Raw genomic sequence first — 6,945 nt, 5'->3', positions numbered from 1 at the left:
CACAATAACTGGCTCTGACCGGTTCCGTTCACATCTGACGCCACTTGGCGACACATCATACAGCCGTGAAAAGTGGCTTTTGGCATTGGGATCTCACACTGAAATCCCTGCGAAAGTGGTGGTGTTTGATGACTCCAGAATGAGAAACGGGCTGCAACATCACTGAACTTTTACAGAAAAAACTGGAGCACCAAGTTTGGATTCCTACCTCCTGTGTCTGTTAAAACTCGACATATTTTCGAATATCCGTGCTTCAAGTAACACATTTCATGAATGGTATGATAACATTTGAAGAAAAATGTTTTATTTATCACAGTCTGCTCTGCCTCTCTCCTGCTGCTGTGGAATTTTGCCCACTTACTCCGGCCCCTCCTCTCTCTCCACCTGGCCACTTCCCGTCATCAGCCTCATCACCTCCACCTGGCACTCCGAGCTGCTCTTCATCTCCAATCAAGCCAGTATTGAAGCAGCCTCACTTCACTCAGACCTTTCAACACTCACTCTTGGACTGTTTTCCTGGTTTTGACTTAGCTCACCTCTGACCATCTCTCCTCGTCGCTGCCCCAGTAAACCTAACAGCCTTCTGTCTCCGACCACGAGTTTTGCCCGTGCACTTCCTGGTTCTCGTTCTGCCTGTGGATGTGCAGTGTTCTACTGCTTCGGCTCCGTCAAGAGAGATTGCCATTCTTCGGGCCGTCTTCAGAGCCTCCTGTCAAGAAACATCCCCTCCTTGTGAGTTCCTCTGGTTTTTATTGTTCTGATGGTACAATGATTCCCCGCCGGTCCTCACTGATACCGCTGCCTGCTCCTACTGGTTTCGTCTGCTCCCCTCCCTGCCAGCCTGACGCCAACTCTGCTTCCTCCTTGACCACGAGTCCTGCCTGCCTCTCTGGAGTCCCTGCTTTTCTCATAGGCTCCCTGCTGTAAGTGTCTCTGCAACTTTCCTGATACTTTCACCTGCTAGCCCACTCCACATTCACAATTTCCCCATTCGAACTCTGAACTATCACCTGTGAGCATGAGCTCACCCCAGTCTCTCTACGTACTCTGCTTGACCCCAGAACTGATAACTGTCCCTACTTTTGCTTTGCTCCATTCAACCTGCCAAAACATTAGGTAAAGGTCATTACCAATTACTCATCTGCTTCACTGTGCTGCAATTGGGTCCTACCACACCTGTTACATTTTTGAAGGCTTAGTGAAGGTCTTCTCATTTCTTTATAAGGCCATATTACATGAACTGCCTCTGTATTTATGATTCTACCAAGTGCTAAATCAGTAGCTGCAACCTTCAGTCATACCTCCGACTTATGTGCGTCATTCCTCAAACCTGCAGAGTCTTCTAAAGTTTTTGCTCACTCGTTCTGTTGTCAGCTACAGAGTCACTGTAAACTACTGTATGTTATATTATAAGCACAGAAGATTTTAAAAACAGAATTTGACCAATGAATGCATGTCTGGTTTCTGACTGCTGTTAATTCTTTGCTGTTAACTGGTTGTTTCATTTAAAACCACATCCACCTCTAACCCTCCACACAGTGTTGTGGGACTGTGGTGCCCCACTAAGCCATGGATATGGGCTTTCAACGCCAGTCTGGCTGTGATCACACTCCCCTGGAATTCCTTGGTACACCACCACTCCCATTCCTGATTATCGGTCCTTTCACAGTGATTACATTTTCTGGGTGATGGCCGAATTATTTAGGTTTTAAACCAGACTTATTGGTCAATTAGAAATTTGAGAGTTCATGTTTACATTTCTAGATTAAGTTCTCAGACACTTGCAAGCTACAGTGAGGTGACCGTTTGATGCTTAATTTCTCCCGTGTCAAATACTGTATGTATTAGATTCTCCTCTCACCTATTAGTTTGTGATTTTGCAGAAGCCTTTTGCGATGATATACAATCTTAAGCAGGTGAAAATGAGAACTTTTCCCTAACTCTTGTCAGGGTCATACAGAAAGATCTGCTGACCTTGGAGGCGATTGGAATGAACATCCTCAGCCAACAAGCGTGTAGGTCTTGAGCTGCTCACCATACATGGACCATGTGTTGAATTATGGATTTAGGCCTCACTCACACAGACCCCGATGCAGCTGCAGGTGAAAAATGTGAGAAGTAGCTTATATTTGATTTGTTGAAAGTAGAAACAGGTTGGTGTGTCATAAATAGTGTCTAGCAAGGAAAGAAGAAATGTGTGCCAAACTGAGATGTTCATCAACTAAAAACACACATTGGGATGATTCACTGTGAAGAAAAATACAGAAACCATGTCATATTTTAACAGAATGGCCGACTCAAGCCTTTGGTTGTAGCACTTAAATCAACTTAATGTTTCTGATCCAAGAAATATTGATATAAATGTGTTTGTTTAAACCTATAACTCTGTGTCTTCAAACAAAATGCAAATATAGCAAAAGACATCCAGATCATAGGGGAGAAAATTGTCGGGCTCAAAGGTTCAAGGGTTCAAAGCTTGGTCGTCTTATATCTCTAACATTATTCTATTTTATTTAACCCTTTACAAGGAATATTTAATATTTTTGAGATTCAATATTTCTTTTGCTAGAAAGTGGAGCTAGTGGGAAAAACATTGCAGTGCATATTTAGTGGGACGCATTCTGTGGAAGTACACCTGGAAGCTAGAAGATTTTTGATGTGTATGCACTGCACCCCAGAACATACACCGGGCTTTGAAGCCAATTTTTGTTGTCGCCAAACTGTGAAATTACCACTCAAGTCTGTCATGTGATGTTATTGGGCCCAAGAAGACTTTTTACAGTAGATATATTTTATTTGAGCCCAACAGCCCCTGCAAAATTACTAAACTATCAGGATTGGATCCATTCAGTCCAATGCATGTTTGGAACACCTAAAAGAGTCACAGTATTAAATCATTTTATCCCCATTCAGTTTAGTGCAAGAGTGCTTAACCGGAAGTAGCCAACTCAGTCAGGGGTAGGCTCAGTGCGCTTGCTCTGTGGGTCCAGTGATGTGGAGGCAGCACCGATCATGCAGGCAATTTCATACCATGGAAAAAGAGCTTTTTTGCCTTCATGCGCCACTGAGCAACTTTCATGAGAATGAATGGGGTCGCTGTATCCAGGTCTCTTGGTAAGCACCAAGCGTGCAATGCCACTGGACTGAAAAGGCACCATCTTGGGCTCCAGTATTTAACTGTTAAAATTCATCAATGGTCTGCACAAAACTCTATGCCAATTCTTCCAATAGCTGTTGAGATATTTTAGTCTGTACCAAAGTGGAACCAACTCACCGAAACTGATATGCCAACAGAGTAACACCTACAGCAGGGCTCAAAAAATGACTTGCACAAATAATCTCCCCAAAACCCACATCCTGACGTTCCCCTGAGTTCCCTACCTCCAGACCCTGCTTTGGCTCAGCTCCGCAACCCCTCATCCATCTGCATCGCTGTTGCCAACATGTCAACATAGCAGCTATTGAACTGGCACAAAGCAGACTACACCAGATACTGTCAGGAGGTGTGGAAATACAGTCTCAATCATCCCCATGACGCTGCCTCCTCCGACTTTCATGCACTGCCAAGAAGACATTTCTCACACTGATACTTAGATGGCTGGAGAACAGAGAGGAACTCGATCACTCAGCATGGTGTAACCAAAATGATACTTGCACACAAAAGTTGTGCCCTCTTTTTTTTCAATCTCAACATTTCATCATTCTGCATCTTTAATACCTTAGCATTTGTGTTTGCTGGGTGATTATTGTCCGAGTGGGAGCCATGTAATGAGTATCCGAGGTGACTAACCAGTGGCTGGGGGTGAGTCACAGAGCAGGCGCCTATTGAGATGCAAAGAGTTCTCAATGCCCCTTTTGGTCCCCAGAGGTGATGAGTGGCTCCAATGTCGACACAATGGCGGCACTGCAGGCCATTCAAGTTCTGTGCAGATTACAAGGCTTTTAAAATCCCTTGGGTGCGTGCCTCGTCATCCCAAATATGGGAGCAGCACAATTATTCAGCCACTTGTGCTGATGGTGGGGCCTCACTAGGGAGGGAGATAAAGACTCAGTGATAATGATGGGCTTCATCAATCATAATTTCAGCCTTTGTGTGAAAAGTACAAGGTATGCTGGGCAAAAGAAAGTTTCAGCACAGACTACCGAGGCCTGTGTTTGGATTTTGTCTGAAATGTCATGGAAATAACACAAGTGAGAAACAGAAGCAACGAATAAAGATGAAAAGACTGGACAGGTTTTAGATCTGTCCTTGATAGATTCAATAATGGCACAAGGATGAAAGAATATGGAGAGATGGACAGAGTCAGGCTTGTTGTAAGACATGGATTAGTATTACTGCTGTCGCCCTGTAAGAGTGGTATAATAGGGTGGCAACATGAAGTGACCCCACCCAAACAAGCACAGAGCCACAGTATTGGCATCATGGGAAGAATGAGTCTTTTCAAAGGAGGTATAAATTACAGTCTTGGAGGGAAAAGGAAAGGGCAAGGCATTTGGGATGAACGTAGCCGTCAGGCAGTAGTTTAGTTTGAAGGGTTCATTTTGTAGCACAATGGGATCTTAACACTAGCTCACAAATTAACCTGTGAACCTTGCTAGAAAAGCAGAGAAAAAAAGTTGTTACCTTTTAGGCATTTTAATAATGTTACAGTAAAAGTGAAAAGTCTAATAAGGTAGCTTCTGTTAAAAGGTTACAGCACTGTCTTGTCTTTAGCTTTATAGTTTTATTTCCATTTTATACAACTTCATAATTCTAGATTGTAAAAGTATACTCTTTGTTTTTTTAATTTAAACAGTATATGTGTCCAGGCCACTTTAATTTGAAGTTGACTGAATCTGAGAGGACGAGTTTAAAAAAAATTTTTAAAAGTTAAAACAAAGAGTTTGTTTTTATTTAAATGGACTCCATACACTTTCAAGCAAAGTATGTAGGTCTTGTATTGGAGTATTTTATTCATTCTGGTGTTAGTACTTTTAGTAGAAGAGAAAAACAGAGTAAAAAACCTGAAAAGTTCCTCCATAACTGAGGGCAGCAAATACGGTTAAAGGGACACTCTAACTCAAAAAAACGAACTAAAAAAATCCTTTCAACCAGCCATCCTTCTCTGCAGTGCTTAAAGGAATTATTTGAACCTCCTAAAGCTAACAGTCATTTCACCATCTGTGATAATATTTAACAAATCTCTCTCTCTGTCTCACCCTGACTCTGTCTCAGTGTGGCTATTTGTATTGAGTATTACGTTACATGTTATTTTTTTTCAAACTGGCAGTGAAAAAGGGAATGAGTCAGACAGTGAATCTGATCTCATCCCTCTTACAAGCAGAGAAGAATTTTTAAAAAACGAATAGTCTTTGCTCGCCATCTAGTGGTGAAAAACATGGCATACACTATGTGACGGCATTTCTGGGTCTGGGGCTTCCCCAGATTTTTGGGATGGTGACGCAGACATGCTTATACCTGAAAAAAATTCTTCCTGGCTGGATGCTCTCTTTCAATAGTTCTTGCCTGTTGCATGTGATGCCTTGTCCTGTGAGGGATTATTAACATTAAAAAAAAAAGTTATTGCTGTTTGAGAACATGCATACCTTGTCAGGTTGCATTTGACAAAAGAAGCTTAATACTGATACTTTTTTTTCTGACAAAATTAAAGGCAGTTCAATGTGCTTTATTTGTGCTGACTAACAGGTAATAACAGATACCAGGTTTACAGAGTAAGATGACATTTCTGACCGGACACATATTAACATTAACACAGTCTTTACAATTTACACCACTAGAAGACTTCAGTGATGAGAGCACAATTGTTTTTGTGCATCACAATAGACATAGTAAGAACAAACTACCAACAGCCAATAAACATAAAAAGGGAACTAAAAATATAAAAAAAATAAAATAAAAATATGTAGGCCTAAAATATATCTATTTTAAAATGCATAATAAGCTGACGCTTTTATTTTTTTTTATATTTATTTAATTAGATAGTACATTCAGCATATACAAACAGAACAATAAGAAAAGGAGCCAGGGGTATATCACATTAGACAAAATATAAAACTTACAGATATTAAGTTCCAGAGTCCGCTGATTGATTTTAAACTTTTAACAGTGCAAACAACACTGTGTCTTAGTCTGTTTGTACTATTAAAGGCTGTAGATTGATCAGTGTGCTCCCCTTGAAATTCTCTTTTCTGTCCTTGAGCTGAGACGCACCTGATTTAGCTGCATGCTGCTGGAAGATGTGCAGCAAACCCTGTTTCAGCTATAACAGATATTAAGTGTCCTGAAAGCCTTTCTGTTAGATGACTTTGAGAGTAGTTTCACACATTGTTTAGCATCTTCCTGGAAAACAACAAAGTAAGTTTTGTTATTGCTAAATGAACATTTATAAATTTAAAAAAATATATTTTGTTACACTACATTTCCCCTGTTTATTATTTATGAGAGGGGAGGCATATCAAATAGTTTTATAAGCACTGGGGAGGAACATGTTTTTTTGGCTTTAGGGAGGGGCATACAAACTAACATGTTGTCTATATTAATCTATTTTTCCAAAGAATCATGTAATTTTTAAAGAAAACATACCTGCAGGTTTGAAGGGCATCCTTTCTTTGAAAATTGCCAAAATTACAAGAGTTAACATAGCCAGAAACTGTAAAAACAAAAATGATCATTGAATTTTCACATTACGTGTGATAAACACTTCAACAACCTAACCAGATCTGAGCTAATTAGCAATATTTAACCAAAATCACTTCATTTCACATTTGGTCAAATATAAACGGTTTGTATTAACTAATCAGCATACAACAAGAGTAAAAAAAGAGGCTTTTTCCCCCAGCTGCAGGATTTCGTTTTTAACTTTTAATTTTCCAATGTCAAAGGGTGAGTTTCAGAAACCAAAACTAACTCATTTATGGTGGAGGGTTAGTCATACATTACACCAT

The sequence above is a fragment of the Plectropomus leopardus genome, chromosome 7 (genome assembly GCF_026936395.1).
Source record: "Plectropomus leopardus strain MGB_pleo_1.0 chromosome 7, ASM2693639v1, whole genome shotgun sequence".
NCBI classification, from domain to species: domain Eukaryota; kingdom Metazoa; phylum Chordata; class Actinopteri; order Perciformes; family Serranidae; genus Plectropomus; species Plectropomus leopardus.
This window is presented reverse-complemented; position numbering follows the sequence as displayed.